General features: G+C 44.8%; 1 long non-coding RNA gene across 1 annotated transcript in view; it reads right to left on the minus strand.

The window, feature by feature from the left end:
- Positions 1–21,131, minus strand: part of LOC147213422 (uncharacterized) — a 186,034-nt gene that overhangs the window by 123,142 nt on the left and 41,761 nt on the right. The window contains exon 2 of the long non-coding RNA XR_015104506.1: positions 8,628–8,683. This is a non-coding gene — a long non-coding RNA (uncharacterized LOC147213422). The remainder of the gene's footprint in view (positions 1–8,627; positions 8,684–21,131) is intronic.

Here is a 21,131-nt window from a genome sequence, read left to right on the forward strand (position 1 = left end):
GTGCATCTTGTATTTGAAAGTGTTATTTGCAGTCCTTATGTCTTCTATTGTAAGTCGCTTTGGATAAAAGCGTCCGCCAAATGTAATGTCATGTAATATTTCATTTTTCTTTGTAACAGAAAATAATGGAGAAGCACTCCTGCGGAGGAAGGTGGCGCCTCGAAGACGAACTTTGCACTTTTCACAGAAAGATTCACAAATGTCAACATTCTCCTAAATATGTCCCTTCCCTCCGGTTTCGGTTCACTGTCTTTCCGGCCCCGAATTAAAAACGTCAATCCACGTCAGGCTACCATATCAACAGACTCCAACCCCTTCCTAGTCCCACCACAAACTCCTCCAAGACTTGCACACCTGGGATCATAACTCGGACTTGGATTCACGCCTTACTAACATCGCTCCCTTCTGCTTTCTGAGGTCTTCATCCGTGACTCGGCTGGTCGTCCCCTCTGAGTTCCGTGGGATGGAGGATTTGCTCGCTTTGCTCCTTGGCTCTGGAAGTCGCTCCCAAACCCCCGATATCCGAAAAAAAAACGCCGACTCTCTCTCTCGGTTTAAGTCCAAGCTCAAAAGCCATCTGTTGCCTACTCTCTTTAATCTCCGCTCCAACTGCTCTAAATCTTTTTAATCTTTTTTTAATCTTCCTTAACTTTTTGGAAGGGGGCGGCACCGTGGCGAAATGGTTAGCGCTTCCGCCTCACGGCGACGGATTTAGCGTGTTTCGCATGCGTCTGCGTGGGCTTCCTCCCAGCTCCCGGGTTTCCTCGCACAGTCCAAAAACAAGCGGCGGGTCAACAGGAGGTCCCGGAATCGGCGTGACGCGCGAATGAGAGGGTGAAGGTGTCGATTTGCGTCCCTGAGATCGACCGTCCAACCGTCCAAGACGTACCCTGCTTCTCTGCAACAGCTTGGATCGAGCCGATACAGATAATGAATGAATGAATGAATGAATGAATGAATCGTAAGGTGACCTTGGGGTTAGAAAGGCGACCGCGAATAAACTGGATTATTATGATATGAAAGAAATGTTTGCGGATGACATTGTGATCTGTAGTGAGAGCAGAAAACAGGTAGAGGAACATCTAGAGAGGTGGAGGTATGCTCTGGAGAGGAGAGGAATGAAAGTTAGTCGCAGCAAGACAGAATATATGTGTGTGAATGAGAGGAACTCGGGTGGAACGGTGAGGCTACAGGGAGTGGAGATCAAGAAGCTGGAGGATTTCAGGTACTTAGGGTCAACAGTCCAGAGCGTAGGAGAGTGTGGAAAAGAGGTGAAGAGACGGTCCAAGCAGGTTGGAATGGGTGGAGAAAAGTGTCAGGGGTTCGAAGGGATAGAAGACTTTCAGCCAGAATAAAAGGGAAAGGTGTACAAGTCAGTGGTGAGACCAGCGATGATGTTTGGACTAGAGGCAGAAACAATGACCAAAATAAAGGAAACAAAGCTGGAGGTCGCAGAGATGAAGATGTTGAGGTTCTCTTTGGGAGTGACCAGGATGGAGAGGATCAGGAATGAGTCCATCAGAGGAACAGCACATGTTAGATGTTTTGGAGAGAAGGTCAGAGAAGCCAGACTGAGATGGTTGGGTCATGGACAGAGAAGAGATAGTGAATATATCGGTAGACGGATGCTGGAATTGGAGCTCGAGGAAGACCAAAGAGAAGATTTATGGACGTAGTGAGAGAAGATGTGAAGGTAGTTGGTGTGAGAGAGGAGGATCCAGAGAATAGGGTTAGATGGAGAAAGTTGACTCGCTGTGGCGACACCCGAAAGGAAAAGCCGAAAGAAGAAGAAGATTATGATATGAAAGAAACTGTCAGAGAAACCGTCATGCTGCTATTTTACCACGTACCTTTACAGTATTACTTGATGATCTCTTCAACCATCCCCAAAAAAAAAAAAAAAAACATATACTCTCAGTATTCAAATAACACATAAGTGGCACCCGGGACTATTTTGATAATTGGATCGGTATTGTTGGATATGGAGACACCCTCCGACATATTTTTTTTTTTTTTTTGTTATATCGTTGTTGTTTTGGTTTCAGATGGCACTCGCCCATATTACGCCGGAAATTTTTGAATTGACGCCGTTGTCGTTCTAACTTTGACCGGGGGTGGCGGCAGTGACACAACAGCGGGTGGTTGACGGCTAAAGCCTCGCGCAAATACAGCGTTTGTCGGCGTCAGGCTGCTAGCAGTCACTCGCCACTCTGACTAAAACTATTGACTTGTGTATTCCAGGTGGGTTGAGTGTCCGGGTAGTTGTACATGTAGCATCAGTGTGGGAGTTTATGGAGTTAAGGAGATGTTTTGGGTGTTGGAACCAATGTTGTCTTGTGTTTGCTAACTGGCGCTAGCAAAAGCTACCGTTAGCTCTAGTTGACGTTGACTCCTCAAGCCTCGCGCACAAACAGTGTTTTGTTACTAACTAGTTACTAACTAGTTAGTGACACACATATTTATACTCTTCAGTCTTCATGGCGTCAAATATCTGTCATCTTTCCAACCCACCGGCAATTTTTATCTTCGGGCACTTCGTAGCTCAAAGTTTGTTTACCGTTTAATGTAACTTTACCGCTAATTTGCATTCAATTATTATCCGCTGATAATAAATGATCTCTTATCTTGATAATCTTTACCACAATGATAAATAGTGCGTAGCTCGTCTTACTGTGCTGCCACTGCTCCACTGCACTGTTCATATTCATATCTATAATCATATCGCTATAGCTATAGCTTAGCGCTAACGGCGCTAACCACCATTAGCGCCACGTGCCACCATAGATATTTACCTTAATAACAAGATAAATATATAAATGAATGAATTGAAACGTTATACAAAATAAGGTAGCTCAAGTAAAACGGCAATGGGAGCGACACATGGCTGACGTATCTCCGTTGCCTAGGAGACAGTGTACTTTGACTGACGGAGGCTCCACCGCGTCGACGCTAGGCTAAAACATCAGAATAAAACTAAAAGGCGTAGAAGAATATTTTTGTTTTTTTTTTAGTTTCTTTTGTGAGAAATTTCTTCTGGATTCTTCTGTAAGCCCAGTACATGCAGAGAAATTGAAAATAAAGCCGACTTGGACGTTTTGACTCGGAAAAAACCCAACCGTCGGGCGAAGAATGATGCTAGTTTCTGACTTCCAAAAGCAAAGCGCCGGGTTTCACGACAGTTATATTTCGTGGAAGTACGTGGCGTTTGCGTCAGTGACCAAGACGAAAAAGACGCCACCAGAGCCGACGGCGTGTTTTCCCTGTTAATAAAAAGGACGCAAAAAGACTGCGGCTGAAAGAGTGGGATTTGATGAAGCACCTCGGAAAACACCCGAAACTCCGCACTCATTTAGAAATGAAGAAGCAAGTTGGCCGAGAGGCGAAAACGGACGAGATTCTTCAGAGAAATATTACGGTGTGAGACGCCATGGCGGCATAAATCACCGGCTGCCACCGATGCGGTAAATAAAACTTATGGTCATAAATACCGGAGCTAAATGATGAGAGTTGGAGGTGATAAACTCTGTTTTTTTTTCCTCTCTTTTAATGCCAAATAGGGGATTTTTGGTTTTCTCTCTTTTTTCTCAAATCTGGTTATTAATGATAAGAGATTCAGACATTTGAAGAAAGAAAATAGTCCTATTTTGAAAAGATTATCGAGCAATATTATTACTGGCTATTACATTATAATGTGCAAGAAAAGAGCGCATTAATATTCAATATTCGTCCGGGTCATTTAGGGTCTCTTTAGGGACACTTTTCAAATGACAAAAAAAAAAAAAAAAAAATCACCAAACTTTTTCCTCAAAAGTTATGAAATACACAGCAAAAAAAAAAAAAAAAAAAAAAAAAATCAGGAGAGAAAATCTGGCTGGAAATGTGGGCATGTTATTAATTCATGGTGTTTACCATTCTCACCGGTTCAATAATGAATAGAATAGAAAGTAAAAAAAAAAAAAAGGGGGGTGGATTTGGCCACTCTAACTAAATAAAGCCTCGCGCTTTTTCTTTTTTTTTTTTTTTTTCGGCGGTAACCAAAGGAGGAGGGGGAAGAAGAGGAGGGAGACATGTTGACTCCTCGCCTGATGGCCGGCCTTCACAATGGCGCTCTGGCATCACGCCGCGCTTCATTCAGGCCGGAGGCGGAACGTACCATCAATCACAGCGAGCGGGGGTGCGCAGGTGGACGCCGTGGCTCTGGCGGCTTGTAGCCCATGTGGCTAGCAAAATAAGCCGCCCCGAGTTTTCCACGGGCCGACTCCAACAACCGACAGCGAAACGAAACCGACGGGGACCTGCGGGTATACTGTGCCGTTACCATGGTGATCTGAATATTGCAAAAACATCTGGAACTCTATGTTAGGTGATGCTCAAGGTTGGACCCTTGACTTTGCAACCAATTAAAAATGAATACAATTTGATGTTGGATGCACTCAATTAAAATAAACAAAAAATAAATAAAAAACATTATTCCTGATGATGATAATTGTCATTATTCATCAAATAACTTTTTGACATTATGTCTTAACTATTTAAAACGAGGCAAAAAACACCCTCTTCATTTTAATGTCAATATTATATAAGTCATATAATCAGAATGTCGTGATTATCTTAAATACCGATTAAAATAAAATTAAATGAATAAACAAAAGGAAAAAAAAAGTTGCACATTTGAATTAAAAACTAAATAATAAAACAACAATTTCTTTAAGCTATTTTTCTCTAAACTGAATGGCCAGGTGCACTTCCAGACGTGGCCACTAGGGGGCGCCGGTGCGGGTATATATTTGTTTTACTTATAAAGTTCTTTTTATACAGGAGAGCAAATTAAACCACTTTGAAGCGGAGAGGTTTCTAAACGTAAATTTAACAGGTTTTATTTAGCAGCTCCAGACACAAAAGCTGAATAAAGAAATAAAAATAATCCGCTCCGGCGTCACCGACCCGGATTTGGCTTCTTTCAGCTTAGCAGTTTTTGAAAATATAAACCAATCAGCCCATAAATTTGTCACAGTTTGATGTTAAAAGACATACTTTGGCATCTAGAACTCCCATTAAGCAGTCGAAAAGTAGAAAAAAAAAAACTTAAATTACCACTTTCAAGTCGTTAAAGACGCGGCGAAGTCAAAAACACTCAGGGGAGGAAAGAAAAAAAAAAAGTCTTCCGATGATGTCATCGAATTTGCATGTAATGATTCAACCCCCCCCACTGAGTATTATGGGATGTGCAGAGTAGCACCTGAAAGGAAATCTCTTTTCTTTTTCCATTAATTTATTCATCCTCCATTATTCATTTCTTCCCGTGAAACGCGGCTAAATGTTTTATTGATCGAGCGACAGACGGGCGTTTTAGCAGCAACGCCGGAGTGGATTCCTCTGTCGGCCGGTCTGAGTGCCGGTTCGCCACGACGTAACGTAACGGCGTCGGCGGCCGCGTGCTCGCCGCTTCCTCTCCGAGTTCTCCGCTCTCGCGTCGGCGCGACATCGAACCCGACGTCCCTCCGGATCCTGAGTGAAGTTCGATTTCCGTTTGAAAGAATCGTGCGTTAATTTAACATCCGGGAATCTCCGACGACCTTTAACGCGAGTCGGATTCGGCTTCCCGGGGAAATGGCGCGTCCGCTTTCGCACCAGATTTCGGACGGAGCCGTTCGAAGGAAATATCGAAGGAAAATATCGAATTCCATCCCATGACCTCGAGGTTCGCTCTCGAAAAACCGACCAGCGGAGAAGAAGAACAGGAGCACGACACGGAAGCGGAAGCAGGTTCTTCATGGCGGGAACAACAGAACAAAAAATTATTAATCCCGAAGGAAACTATTTTGCCGGATGGCTCCAAATGTAATTAATGCTGTCAGGTTTCCTTCTTGCAGAAAGGGGAGGAGTTATAAAGTTTGATGTCCACAAGAAAGAAAGCCCTTCACTGGCGTTCTTTGGTCTGAAGGTGCTCTGGTTGGACCTCAGCACCAAGAGAGGTTTATCTAAATAAACATCCAGGTACTTGTGGTTGTCCGGTATCATAAATATATTATAATGACCGGCTACAATCGAGGTGGTTCCATCTTCTCCCTGCACCGCTTCCCTACGTGAAGAACCTCATTAGCCGTTAGCTAACTCCTTATTAATACTCATATTGGACCTTGTTGTCACTTTTAAAAGTCCAAGTCAAAATATACTTTTTTTTGTCCAAACTGCCGCATACCCGGCTTTCAGTGGCTCCTCTCTGGTGGCAGAATCCGCCGTCCCGCCTCCAAAACCCAGAGGAGAAGGGCAACCTTGGTCTGCAGAGCCGTCCAACTCCTCAATTCCCAGCAACAATTCCCCATATTTATCATATAAATGTAGAGCGATTTTGTACCGACAATTTGCACAATGTAGTGCAGAGATACAATTGTACAGTTTGGACAGTTTTGTACAGCATGTATATATATATATATATATATACCGTCATTTTCAGACTATTGAGCGCACCTCTATATTAGCCGCACCGGCTAGCTGATCGCTATCTCGGGCTTCCTCCTGCGCGCTAAAACCGTCAAAGTCGTCTTCTTCGGTGTCGGAGTTGAACAGATTCGAAATTTCCCGGTCATTTCATCGGTCCGATGTGACGAGGATAAATGTTTTAGCGGCGTGAAGCTCGTTAGCGTCCCCGAAAAAAACGTCCGTATATTAGCCGCATCATTGTTTACATGAAAAAGTCACGGCTTATCGTCCGGAAATTACGGTTTATATATCTATATATATAAAATTCTCTTTTTCCCCCATTTTCTATTTATTTAGAATTATTATTATTATTATTTAAATAATATCTTTATTTTTTAATATTCGTTCTTGATGTTCACGTGCTAACATCATGCTACCCCATGTTTTACCCCTTATGGACAAATAAAGTTTTTCTGATTCTGATTCTGACACATACAGAACATTGAAATAGCGTTAGGCTAAGACCCCCGGTGCAAAAACAGAAATATAAATATAATTTAATTATAAATTATAATCATTTGTCAAAGAGAACAACGAACAATGACGAGTTATGCTGAGGTATATATTGCAAGGTTTGATTTTTACATTTTTTTTTTTTTAAAGTCAGAGTCCATTGCCGTCCGGGATGCTGTCGGCGAGCCACATTTCTGCCGACCCAAAGACACAGCACTCCTTCACAAACGGTTCTCCACCATCCACATGAAGTATCCGGTCATGGACGTGTCTTCTGAGCTCCACCAAGATCTTACGTACCCGTAAAAAGGCGTTGCTTTGGGGTCGGACCTCCATGAGGTCCATGTTGTTTGCACGCGTCAAGAAGCAGCCTAATTTCTGGAAAGACTCTGGGAACGGCGAAGAGAACCCGCAGTGCAAAAGCAGCTCCTGACAGTTGGGTAAACCCCTATGTCATCCCGTGTTGGAGAACCCGACGGTGGACCAGACTCCAGCCGTATTTAGCTCCGACGTTTAAAGCTGCCGAGGAACCATCCTGGCAGGTATTCGCCCACAAAACGCCCCCCTCCGCCACGGCATCTGCCGTCCTTTCTCACCGCCGCCGCTCAAAACCAGGCGGCAAAATGACGACTGTGTTTCAATCCAGGAGGATCGAATTAGGAATTGGATATTAAAGCTCGTCTTTCGGTGTGTCCGCTTGTTGTCCATCTGGGTTTGTCCATTCCATATTTTCTTTCCATCTGTATGAGTTTGCTCTGTCGGTTTAATTCCTCCTCCCATGAATATACTCAATATTTCATATTGTATGCTGAAACCCTTCAATCAAGAATAATTTTAGCCCCCAAATCTGTGCATATGTGAAAAAGTATCCGTTTCTCAGGTCAGAAAAATCTCAAAGTATTGTGGAGATAATGTTATAATGCTATTATGATATGATATATCGAACAAGAGGTGCAAAAAATGGAGGCAATCAATCACATGATCATTCCCTTTAAAAATAGCGCCACAATAACATGTTTATGAACACATATTTCCGGTAAGCATCTCAGGAAGCAGCGGAAGAACATGCAAGAATGTTTTTTTTGTGTTATATGTAAATTTATAGCTCTTTGTCAAAGGATGGGCGAACCAACCAACCAACCAACCAACCAACCAACCAACCAACCGATCGACCGACCGACCAACCGGAGGTCATGACCCCTCCAATGTCAAATCCAATGACTTCACCATCTCGCAGCGGCTCACCTGTTGCCAAATCTCGCAGCTCAACAGGCACTCGAACTCACCGACGACATAGAAACCCCAAAAAAACCAAAACAAACAAACAAATAATCCATGCGTCGACCCGCCGGTGCCGCACGGGGGGGGCGGGGAGGTAAATACACAACACGCCGCTCACCGCCAGTGTTTACTCCTGCACCCTTTGTGTTTAAGCAGGGAGGGGGAACATCGGGCCAATTGTTTGTCCGTTAGGGGTGTGTGTGTGTGTGTGTGTGTTTGGGCAAAGGGGGAGCTTTTTTAGAGGGGTTGGGGGTTACATCCAGCAATCATTCATGGAGCTGGCGGCGGCTCCGGCGTAAATAAGACGGTCCGACAGCCGGCGAGAAACGGCTCTTTGCCCAAAACAGAGACACGAGGCGACTAGAGCAGGATATCCGAGCTCAGCGGCGGGAATCAGACCCGCTCCTTACCTTCCACGGGGGGTTCGGGGGTCCGAGGTGCGCTGGGAGGCGGTGTACGGCATCACCTGGGGACAAAAAACCACGATTAGTCGCGGGGAAAAGCAAGGTTTGCGGCTGCGAAATGGAAATATTCATTTGTTCATGTACTCGGGGCGAGTCCAGGCTAGCGCTGCGTCGCCGATATTGATTATATTCTACTCTGACTTGAACGGTTTAGTTGTCATTTCGTCCGACTGACATGCTAAATCATCGTTGCTGATATCTTTTTCGGTTCTTCGACAAGATAGCGGATGTAGTTTTCATGGATGCTAACAGAGCGTCCGGAAAACAAGCTAGCCCGCTGTGCTCCGTGGAGGCCAAACCACCAGGTTTTTTCCACTAGACTCCAACCAGGAGTGAACCGGTGTTTCCGTGGTAAATACAGAGTGAAAGCCCAGGCTACCTCCGTACTTATTTCGGCAAAAATATGTATGTACCCCTCTGACACGTAGCCAGGAGACCTCGCTGCTTCTGTCCATTTGGTCGCAAGAGCACAGCTAACAAGTGACAATATAGTGGTCAAAAACGGCGTTCCCTATCCCGCAAGAAGTATCCGGTAACGGGTATGGCTTACGAGGGTCACCTTTGTCTCTTGAGTTCCTTTGGAACTGTAAAAAAGACCTTGCCTCAGAGTAGGAGGCTCTATGTCCACAGTCTCTGGTTCCTCTGCACCGAGAAATAGTCTACTTCCTGAAAAGCTAGCAAAAAAGTAGCTCCTGTTTGTTTTTATTTTGTTTTGTACCACTATCCGAAGAGGGGCCCCCCAAACCCCATCTTGCAAAGGGTCCCCTACGAAGCTAGACCCGTCCCTGTGTGACGCTAAGCGCTTTAGCCTTTTTGACGCCACGCGGCACTTTTGGGAAGATCCACCTTTGTTTGTCGTTGAGAAAGGACGTTATTTATCCAACCGTGGGTCCACCGCCCACCACCACCACCACCACCACGCCCCTGTCCCGCTGCCCTTTTCTTTTTTTTTTTTTTCCCGCGGCTCACGTAAACACACACCGAAGGTCTACGCCGATCTATCTCCTCCAGCTCTACCACCGGAGAGCTCCCTCTGCGGCGAGGTGCCAAGTCTGAGCCTCCTATTCAAATCAAGTCACGGATCTCAGCGCGAGTCCCTCCGAGGACAAAGGCAAGGAGGCCCGGGCCGTGAAAAGAGATTACCATTTCACACATTTGGATTCCGAGCCACGGCCACTGTTTCCAGCTAAACAGCTCAAGTGTTTGTTTACTTGCTTGTTTCAATACTGATTAAAATAATAAATATGGCCGCGAGCGTCAGTTGGCCGGTTCCCTGCGCATTGCTGCCCCTAAATGGATCAGGCGCGAGTCGGGCCAGGAGAGGAAAAAAAAAAAAGAACAGAACAAAACAAAAGGCAAACGAGGAGGGAGGAAACGCGCCGCGGAGATGGTCGCCAGGACTTCGGCGCCGTTGCCGTGGCAATTCCACTAAGTGGTAATGCGGCGACTGACAGCTGGCAATTTACTCCTTGGGACGTCATCTGCAAGTCATTGTACACTCTGGGAGTGAGAGTCGTCACTCCTCCATCCATCCATCCATCCATCCATCCATCCATCAGTCCGTCCATCCATCCATCCATCCATCAGTCCGTCCATCCATCCAATCAACCTATGAATCCATCCATCCGTCCGTCCGTCCGTCCGTCCATCCATCCATCCATCCATCCATCTTTGAATCCATCCATCAATCTATCTATGGATCCATCCATCCATCCATCAACCTATGAATCCATCCATCCGTCCGTCCGTCCGTCCGTCCGTCCATCCATCCATCTTTGAATCCATCCATCCATCCATCCATCCATCTTTGAATCCATCCATCAATCCATATATGGATCCGTCCATCCATCCATCCATCCATCCATCCATCAACCTATGAATCCATCCATCCGTCCGTCCGTCCGTCCGTCCGTCCGTCCATCCGTCCATCTTTGAATCCATCCATCAATCCATATATGGATCCATCCATCCATCCATCCATCCATCCATCCATCAACCTATGAATCCATCCATCCGTCCGTCCGTCCGTCCATCCATCCGTCCGTCCGTCCGTCCGTCCGTCCGTCCGTCCGTCCGTCCGTCCATCCATCCATCCATCTTTGAATCCATCCATCAATCCATCTATGGATCCATCCATCCATCCATCCATCAACCTATGAATCCATCCATCCATCCATCCGCCCGTCCGTCCGTCCATCCGTTCGTCCATCCATCCGTCCATCCATCCATCCATCCATCCATCCATCCATCCATCCGTCTATCTGTCTATCCATCCATCCATGCAATCAGTTAGTCATTTATGAGGCCAACTACCATCAATCAATCTATTTTTCCATCCATCCATCCATCCATCCATCCATTCGTACATAGCTGTCCAAAGAAAGCAAGCTGCTATCAAGGACCAACAATTGTGAGTGCGTCTTATTTTCAAGTTCTGTGTAAAAGAGTCGAGAACATCTCCCTGGCAGTGAGAAGGTTCCTGGTTCTCGTCCAGTGTTCCATGAGGTTCTACATGTTCTCCTGGTTCCTTCCTGGTTTCCCTCTGGGTTCTACATCTCCCTTCCACAGTCGACGTCTCTATCTAAAATTGCTGTCGCAGGTCAGTCCTGATTGGCTCAAGCTTTTGCACCGGCCGCCCAAAGGAAGCTAGCGGCTAACAAGGAAGCTAACGGTTGCCGGTTTGAAGCAGAGAGTGGAACATCAATCATGTGGTTTCCTCGCTTCCAGGATCTCCAGTGGTTCTCGGTTCTGAGTTCCGCTCAGCTTTGATGCCTCCGGAGCTCCGGATTCGCAGCTCCGAGGTTGTAATCAAAACAATCGGAGCGATTCAATTACAGCTTTTCTCGCATGCCCTCTTCCTCCTCCTCGTCCTCCTCCCCTCCATCACCTGCTGGGGCCGAAGAAAACGTCGACGGCGGCGGCGGCTTCACCTGCTTGTTAGGATGAATAATTATTAGGGAGCCTGTTGGAACTTGCGGCCTGGAGAAAAAAAAAAAAAAAAAAGCGTCACGCCACCGGAATCCGTTCCAACCGTTCCTCGCCGGTCTCCCCTGGCAACGGCGGAGATGCCTCTCGCTGTATTTATTCCAATGTATTCATCATGGGTAAAAGAAATGTTAAGTTATTAAGATGTATGCTAATTAGCGGCGCGGGCTAAAAGGCATTGTATCATGTAAAATTATGAAAATTTTCCAAGCCGGAGTTCGAAGCGGAGTGGGTGTTTGTTTTTCAGTTGAGAGAGTTTGGAAAGAGTGACAAGGAAATAAAAAGTACCTCGCCATTAATATCCCGCGGCCGAGACGAACGGCGCGAGGAATAAATAGTCCCTTTATTCGGCGCGACGCTTCTCCCGCATTTGTATGGACGTCGGGCTGCAGATGTTCGCGGTTGAGCTAATTGTTTTGTTTTTTTTTAGCTTTTGCCGTCGCTCAACGTCGCCAACGCCGTACTGACGGATACTTTCGGTTTAAAACACATGTGCTACATGTCCATGCATGCCGAGGTCTTCGTGGTTGAGCGTTCTGCGCCGCAAGAAGGTTCCTGTCCTTGTTTTGGCTTTTCTCCATGTGGAGTTTGCACGTTCTCCACGTTCATGTCTCACCACGTTCTCCTCCCGCCGTCCAAACACACCCAACTCGCAGTGAGAAGCTTCCAGGAGTCTCCTCCAAACTCTTGGTCTTCCTCCCGACAGTGGCGGGACCTTGGCTAAGTAGTATTTGGCACACTATTGGCTGATTTAGGATGTTGCTCCGTTCTTCATGTTGATTGGTTCATGGAGAGAAGCAGCTGATCCCCTTGTAGGTTGCGCCAAGCATACATGTCCTGGTCCACTTCGCTACAGTTCACTTGGTGCCATTTTGTGCTATCACCCAACTCGCAGGACCTTCTAGTCCAATGTTCAGTGAGGTTCTCCCTGTGTGGACCCTCCATGTTCTCCAGACTCTTCAAGTTCTACCACTTTCTCCCGTGGTCAGAATTCCCAGCTGGCAGAAGTTCTACTCCATGCTCTCCTGGTTCCTGTCCGGGTTCCTCCCACGAAAACAAAAATGACAAAAATGTCCGACGGTGTGAATGACAGGGTGAACGGTTGGACGTCGTGGATCCTGTGATCGACAGGTGACGCATCCGGGTTAAGCCCCGCCTCCCAATGGACGAGATTGGCTGACGCCCATGTGACCCCGTGAGCGGGGCGAACGGTCGAGACTGATAACAAATGAATCCGTCGCCGTCCCCGAGACGCGTTTGATTGACAGGCGAACGAAGAAAGGCTCCAACCGTTTTGATTCGCTCTGAAAAAAAAAAAAAAAAAACACATCCCATAATATCCCACCCAATGCAAACGAAGATCCACGGATGAACGACCAGGAAACGCCACCCGCCGACGTGACTGACAGGGAGCAGGTGCCACACACACACACACACACACACACACACACACACACACACACTCCGTCACCGCCTGTCGGTGCGGCGGAGCCTGAAAGCATCATCAGTCACCTTCGGGTTGGTCGAGTCCATTTAAAGAGAAGAGAGAGAGAAAAGGAAGCGTCGGAGTGAAAAGACGACGAAGCGAAAAGGAAGGAACGCTGTTTTGGGGTGACAGAGATCTCGAGGAGGAGGAAACACCAGATGATGGATCTAATTGGCGGCGCGGCGGCGGAGAACATGGAGGTCGGCGTGCAGGTGGAGGGCCGAGGCGCCGCTAACGCTCCCGAGATAACGCTCGCCGCCGGATGATGGACGTCTTCGCCATCCACGATAATAAATGCACAACCAACGAAACTAGAGCCGATCGGACGCCGGAGCGCCGAAATTCAAACGCCGTCGATGACGAATGAGAAACGTTTCTGATTTCCTCAAGCGGGTGAATGGTTGCATGTTTCTATTCGTAGCCCCGCGATTGGCCGGTCCGGGGTGTGACTCCGCCCCTTCGGGATCGGGCGCCGTGGCGACAGAAGCGCCATCATCTTAAATTTTTCCGATTTATCTGAAAAAAAAAAAATTCCCTTTTTGCAAAACGGCTTCCTCCTTAAGCCACGCCCACTTCCTGCTCGACCTTCTGATCTTCTTGATCAGGTGATCGTTTCCATAGCAACCATAGCAAAGCTTTTCCTTCTGACGCCGTGGTGAAGTCTGTGAGTGCAGGGTGACTCCGCCCACTCAACCCCCCACACTACACACACACACACACACTACACACACACACACACACACACACACACACACACACACACACACTTCCAGATACTCATATTTTTACAGGCGTCTCCTGCAAAATTCCAGCGTCTCATATATCACGCTTTGGCCCCCGATCGCCTGTCCAGCACTTTGTTGGACGGGAGGCTCGACGCAGCTTCTTCGCACACTCGGCGTTCTCCTCCGCCATGTGCGGGCAGGGGGCGGAGTCTCGCTCTGACGGAAATTTCCGGACGCCGTCGTTAAACGGGCGAAAACGGCGTGAGTAAAACGCGCTCGAACGCCACAACACGCCGACGCGTCCCCTCCCGGCACGCCACTTATCCTTCCTGCTCAATAAGTAGTGATTTGCCTCCATTAGCATACATTACACACACACACACATAGATGTGGTCCAAGTGTGTGTGTGTATGTGTGTGTGTGTGTGTGTGTGTGTGTGTCGGTGTGTTTTGTTTCTTTCCCTGCAACTGCAGAACAGAAGAGGCTATTTCTCAGAGGCCGGACTTTTTTTTTTCGGACTCCCATCTGTGCGGAAAAAAGTAGATCCTCAGCCCACCCACTGTACAAACACACACACACACACACACACACACTCACACACACACAGTCACAGGTGTGTGTGTTGCCAGTGCAGAGTCCATGAAGGGTTCTGGAGAGTGTTTTTCCCCTCTCATGTGTGTGTTTTTCATGGTTCACATGATGCGTACCTCCAAAATACACACTTACGACATTTGAATGACAGGTGTAGGATACGTGTGTGTGTGTGTGTGTGTGTGTGTGTGTGTGTGTGTGTGTGTGTGTGTGTGTGTGAGGGCCGTGTTTTCACACTCAGTGCTCCAGAAGTCACTTCCTTCATCAAAACTGCCAACGGGGTAAAATTTACTTATAGCATCGCATCCAATCAGATCTGGCAATTGGGCCATGTCTGTGTGTGTGTGTGTGTGTGTGTGTGTGTGTGTGTGTGTGAATGGGTGAACAGAAGATGTGCGACTTGCTGACTGATGATTCTTCAACTCAAAATGCAGAATGATGACAGGATGAATGAGTGAGTGAGTGTTTGTATGTTTCTATGTGACGTGTGAAAGAAAGAGTGAATGGTTGCAGATCTCTAGAAGGTGCGTGAATGAGAAGGAACGGTTGTACGTGTAACGTCTGAATGAACGAGTGAATATTTGTCTCTACATGATGTTTGAATGAATGGATGAATGTTTGTCCCTTCAAGAAATGTGAAAGAATGAGTTCATGTTCATCTCTAAATGACGTGTGGATGAATGAGTGAGTTGTTGTACATCTACATGATGTGTGAATGGATGAATGGATGATATGTGACTGATTGAATTAATGAATGAGTGAATAGTGTTTATCATATACAAGATGTGTGAATGCATGAATGAATGAATAAGGAAGTGATTAGGTGAATAAATGAGTGAATGAATGAGTGAATGTTTGTCCTATACATGATATATGACTGAATGAACGAGTAAATGAATGAGTGAATGTTGTACATCTACATGATATGTGAATGAATGAATGGATGAATGAGTGAATGGGTGTATGTTCTTTATCATTTAAAAGATCTGTGAATGAATGAGTGAATGCTGTTTGACAAATACAAAATGTGTGAATGTACGAATGAGTGAGTGAGTGAATGAATGTTGTGTGTCATATATGTGATATGTGACTGATTGAATGAATGAATGGGTGAATATTGTGTATCATATACAAGATGTGTGAATGAATGAATAAATAAGTGAATAGGTGAATGAATGAGTGAATGTTTTTTTGTCAAATGCATGTGTGAATCAATGAGTGAGTGAATGTTTGTCTCTTTGTGAAATGTGAATGAATGAGTGAATAACCGAGTGAATGTTGTTTGTCGTCTACACGATGTGTGAATGAATGAATGAGTGAATGGGTGAATAGTGTTTATCATACACGAGATGTGTAAATGAATGAATCAGTAAGCGAATAGGTGAATAAATGAGTGAATGAATGAGTGAATGTTTGTCCTTTTCATGATGTATGACTGAATGAATGAGTAAATGAATGAGTGAATGCTGTACATCTACATGATGTGTGAATGAATGAATGAGTGAATGGTTTTAAATCTACATGATGTGTGAATGAATGAATGAACAAGTGAATGAATGAATGAATGAGTGAATGTTGTTGGCCAGATACAGTTTGTGTGAATGTATGAGTGATATTGTTTGTCATATATAAGATGTGTGAATGAATGAGGGAATGTTGTTTGTTGAATCGTAACGTGTGAATGATTGAATGATTGAAGTTTCACTTTATCTGCGATAGATAGCATCTTCCTGCCGCAGGCGCTTTTGTCGCTGCAGAGCGTTTTGTCAACATTATGGGTTTTAGAGAAACTCGAAATCGCGAGAGAATTTGCACGTACGTTATGTAAATCTGGCGAGCTGTTTTACGTACGTGTACATATTAAACTGCGACGTTATTGACGCACAGGTAGAGAAGAAGCGGAGTGACTTTTTCAGCCAATCAGAATGCAGAACACAATGCACCATGCAAATCCGTGAAGTAGCGAAACCGTGAAAAGTAAACCGCGTTCTAGCGAGGGATCACTGTATACCCAAAACATGTATGACTGCTGTTATTTTGAACACAACTGTACATCTCAATCCGACGTTCCGCGGTCGTTCCCAGGCGAACCCCGGTTTCGTTTAAGTTTAAACTGCGGGTGACTCACGGCAACAGGGCTTTTTTTTTCTGGGGGGGAAGAGGGGTTACGTCACCGGGGACGACCACGCTCCGAAACCTCAGCTGGAGCCTTGTGGAATACATTATCGCTCAAAATTAGGTTTTTGCATCGAAAGGCTTTGGCGGGCCGCGGCGTGCGTGTGTGTGACATTATGTGGGTTTAACTCGGGCTTCGACCCAAAGACACACCTCGCCGCAACGGGAGGGGGCGGCTACCGGGTGTGTTTCAAATTAGCGTGCATCGGCAGGGGGATGCGCGTCGTCCAAAATCAAGGAGGACGAGCGCTTTCCAGCTTCGGGAAATAAAAGCGTGTTTGCGCGTTCACGTGTAGCCGTCGGGCCCGAAGGGATGACGTCGGACTCGCCGATTCGGTGCCGGCGGCCGTTTCCATGACTTCAGCAGCCTTCGGCTTTTCTTTCGGGTCCCCATCTGGTTTTGCTCAGGTTGAGGAGGCGACGCGGAGCCGGCAGCCACTGAGGCTAAGCTAGCTAGTTAGCATCGGCTTCCCAGGGGGGCGTTTGGACGTAAACAGTCCTGGGACGAATCACAGAGGGCCGCCAACAAAGGCTGGAATTATGTTGTGCTGGACCATCACACACACACACACACAAACTCACACACAAACTCACACACACACACACACACACACATGCAGAAACACCGTCTTGCAAATACTTGTAAGGGTAAGATATAAACTGCTCCTAAAATAAAGGCAATATTAAATTGACACATCCTAGATCTGAATGAATTAAATATTCTTATTCAATACTTTGTTTTTTACATAGTTGAATGTCCTGATAACAAAATTACACCAAAATAATTGATGGAAATCAAATGTATGAACCCATGGAGTCACACTTACAACTTACCTGTAAAAACACACTCCAGGCTGATCCAATGTTAATATAATGTCCTTAAAACAAGCCAAAATTATTTCTAAAAATAATTTATGAATAAATTATAAAAGTAATTCCCTTTGTTTTTTGGAGCAGTAAATTTGTGAATATCTTTTGCTATTTTCTAATTGTCTAATTGTATGTATATTTATCATTCATATTTATTGACACTATAACTGTTACGCTGCTGTAACAAAAGAATCCCCCCTATAGGGATCAATACATTTATCTTATCATTATTATTATTATTGTTACTGTTGTTGTTATTATTGTTATTATTATGATTATTATTGCAGCCATGTTTGGTTAAGGGTTTAAATATATATATATATAAACGTTTGAGACGCAGCCGCGACAAAACAAAATCCGCATATTAGTTTTAATTCACACAAACACGCGCTGAAATGCTAAATGCATGCTGTGCACAGAGAAAGACACTGAGCCAATCAGAGCTCAGGATACAGAACACCAACAACTGATTTGACAATAAAAATAATTAAATGATATAAAAAATGCATTTATACAGAAAAAATCTGCCATTTAAAATTTGGCAATGAAGTTAAAAACAGTGACGAGGGACCGCTGTACTTGCAACTACTAAAAGCAAAGCAGGTGCTTAAAATAAAACTCAAAAGGAATTAATCAGTCCTCCAAAAAAAGAGATATAAAAATCTATTATTTTTTTTTAAGTATAAATATACATAGAACCTTAATACAGTGGAAGGAAAGTAGCGTGTTTGCTGCTCGGGCCACGACGGGACCTACGACAACGGCGGTACAAGTATGAATATAAATACTTGCTAAAGGCGCAGGGTGCGTGAACCGGCAGCCAGACTTCAATGCAAATCTTTATTTAATGTTGAGAATCGACTCATGCAGTATTCATGGTGAGCATAAAGTGCAATTTTGTACTTTCCAGTTGGTAAGTATGCATGATTCTTTATATATATATATATATATATATATATATATATATATAAATATACGTGCAGGATTTGCAGCATTTCTAGTGTACGCGCCCCACAATGCGATGCAATGAGTTCCTTGAAAGTACTCTAGTACTGCGAGTATACGGACTGTTTGGTGGTGGATGTGCTAATATCGGTCGTCCCCCGGAGACCCGTGTGCTTCCGAGCTAATCCCCAAACATTTATCCAGACAACCGCTCACGTATTTAAACTTGAGATTCATTCTTTAGTAGCAACCTCCGGGAAGTACCCGGCGGCAGCGGCGGTATCCTAAGATACTTGTACTCCAAATACTCCAAATTTGAGGTTTTCCCCTCAAATGCAACATAAGCAGCTAAGAAGCATCAACACCTGCACTTTGAAAGCATTAACAGGAAAGTCAGAAAGTTGCAAATATCATCATTTCTGGACTATTGAGCGCACCTGAATATAAGGCGCACTGGCTAAGAATAACAAAATAAATATATGTGTATGCATATAGTGGAGCATCACTACGTTCCAAGACCCCCCGCGGAAAGTGATTTTCAACAAAATAGTGATGTGATCATTTTGTTTGTATTTACAGACATAGTAACCCACAACGAACCTAACTCGAACCTTTACCAACCTCCCGCAAACTGTTATCAACCCACCTTCGACTGGATTACACTCCTATACAGAACACTGACACTCTGGATAATTATAATGTACAATAAACATTGAAACACCATACAAAGTGTACAGTAAATGAGTCAACTAAAAATCATATTAAATGTAAATAGAAATAATTTATGGAAATAAATCGAATTTTATGTTTTTAATAAATCATTTTATAGGGTATGCTTGGGGTCAAAAGCAGACTTTTGACAAAATAGCACCAAGTGAACTGTAGCGAAGTGGACCAGGACATGTATGCTCGGCGCAACCTACAAGGGGATCAGCTGCTTCTTTCCATGAACCAATCAACATGAAGAATGGAGCAACATCCTAAATCAGCCAATAGTGTGCCAAATACTACTTAGCCAGTGTTATTATGTATGAGATCTGGTGTGGGCACAATGGTAGGAGCGAGAGATCACGATGATGGGTATCTTTATTTAGCAAAAGAGATCTTGTAATTTATTTAATTTATCATTAATTTTAGTTTAATTTTACTACATTTTTCACTGTTTTATTTTCTTAGGCTGAAATGTGGTTATTTCATCACGAAAAAAATTCAAATACTGCAAAAAAAAAAAAAAAAAAAAAACGCGAAACAACAATATATTGCAAGATCTGAATTACCAAAAATATCTGCGAGGTAGCGAGGGTCCACTGTATGGACTGCACTTGTCTATAAACCACAGGTGTCCATTTTTTTTTTTTTGACTTTTTGTTAAATACATACGTGTAACATCCACAAACACATAGGACAAGAGGAAGAAGGAATAAAAGGTGACTGAGAACCCTTGTGAATACATGAACACATGTGATCACATGACTTTGCCCTCCCCCCCTCCCGCTGAGCGCCCCAAAACCCCTTCAGGTTCCCACCAGCATCATGAAAACACTGTCATTTGCCTCATGAATGAAAATGCAAGGAGTTAGCTTTTGTGGCTAGCAAAATTTAGCCTGAAAGGACATAAGGTGGAGGAGCCCGCGGAGGTTTTCCCCATGAAAAAGATTAATCATAAATAACACAAGGAAAAGTTCATCCATCCATTTTCTATTCCCGCTTTATCCGACTCCAGCTGATCGCTAGCTTGGTCTTCCTCCTGCGCACTAAAATCATCTTCTTCGGTGTCGGAATTGAACGGCCTCAGAATTTCACGGTCATTTCATTGGTCTGAAGTGACGAGGCTAAAAGTTTTGGTAGCGTGAAGCTAGTTAGCCCCCCGAAAAAATCCACGAATCAGCCGCATCTGTTGTTTAAGTTGCAGTTAAAAAAAGAAGCGGCTAATAGTCTGGAAATTACGGTACAAGTAACTCAAAAGTTCCCTATAAAATCCTCCAAAAGCACAAACTCTGGCATGTGTCATTGAGTCAAAAGCTTTGGGAATAGGAACTTGCATATTTAGTAATATTTTTTGCAAGACGACTCACTCACGTACTTAAAGTACGTGCGCCGACAGACGATGGATTGTTGAAGTGGCTGTTAAAAACTGGGTGTAATCTTGATGGTGGCATCGAGTGTCGTATTTTGAGTGTGATAAAGTACTCAGGAACTTTCTTTTATTGAATTAGCCGTTGTTTAAGCCGCAGTGTTCGAAGCGCCAGGCTTTTAGCCCGGAAATTACCGTAAGTTGTTTTGGGTCAGTTTCAATCAATCAGAGATTCTGATTGGTCGATAAAAGGTGTCAGAACAGTGGAAGCCCGAAGCGTCCGGATTGTAACTGCGTGAACGGTTGAATGTCACGATAGGATAGGAGATTTAGGCGTTATTTTCTGATATCAATATATCGTAATTTTCGGACTATTGAGCGCACCTCGATATTAGCCGCGCCAGCTAGCCGGTCGCTATCTCGGGCTTCCTCCTGCGCGCTAACACCGTCAGAGTCGTCTTCTTCGGTGTCGGAGTTGAACGGACTCAGAATTTCCCGGTCATTTCATCGGCCCGATGTGACGAGGATAAATGTTTTAGCGGCGTGTAGCTCGTTAGCGTCCCCCCACCCAAAAAAGTCCATACATTAGCCACATCGTT

The sequence above is a fragment of the Fistularia commersonii genome, chromosome 36, assembly GCF_037954325.1.
Source record: "Fistularia commersonii isolate RoL2024-O1a breed Wild chromosome 36, RoL_Fcom_v1.0, whole genome shotgun sequence".
NCBI classification, from domain to species: Eukaryota; Metazoa; Chordata; class Actinopteri; order Syngnathiformes; family Fistulariidae; genus Fistularia; species Fistularia commersonii.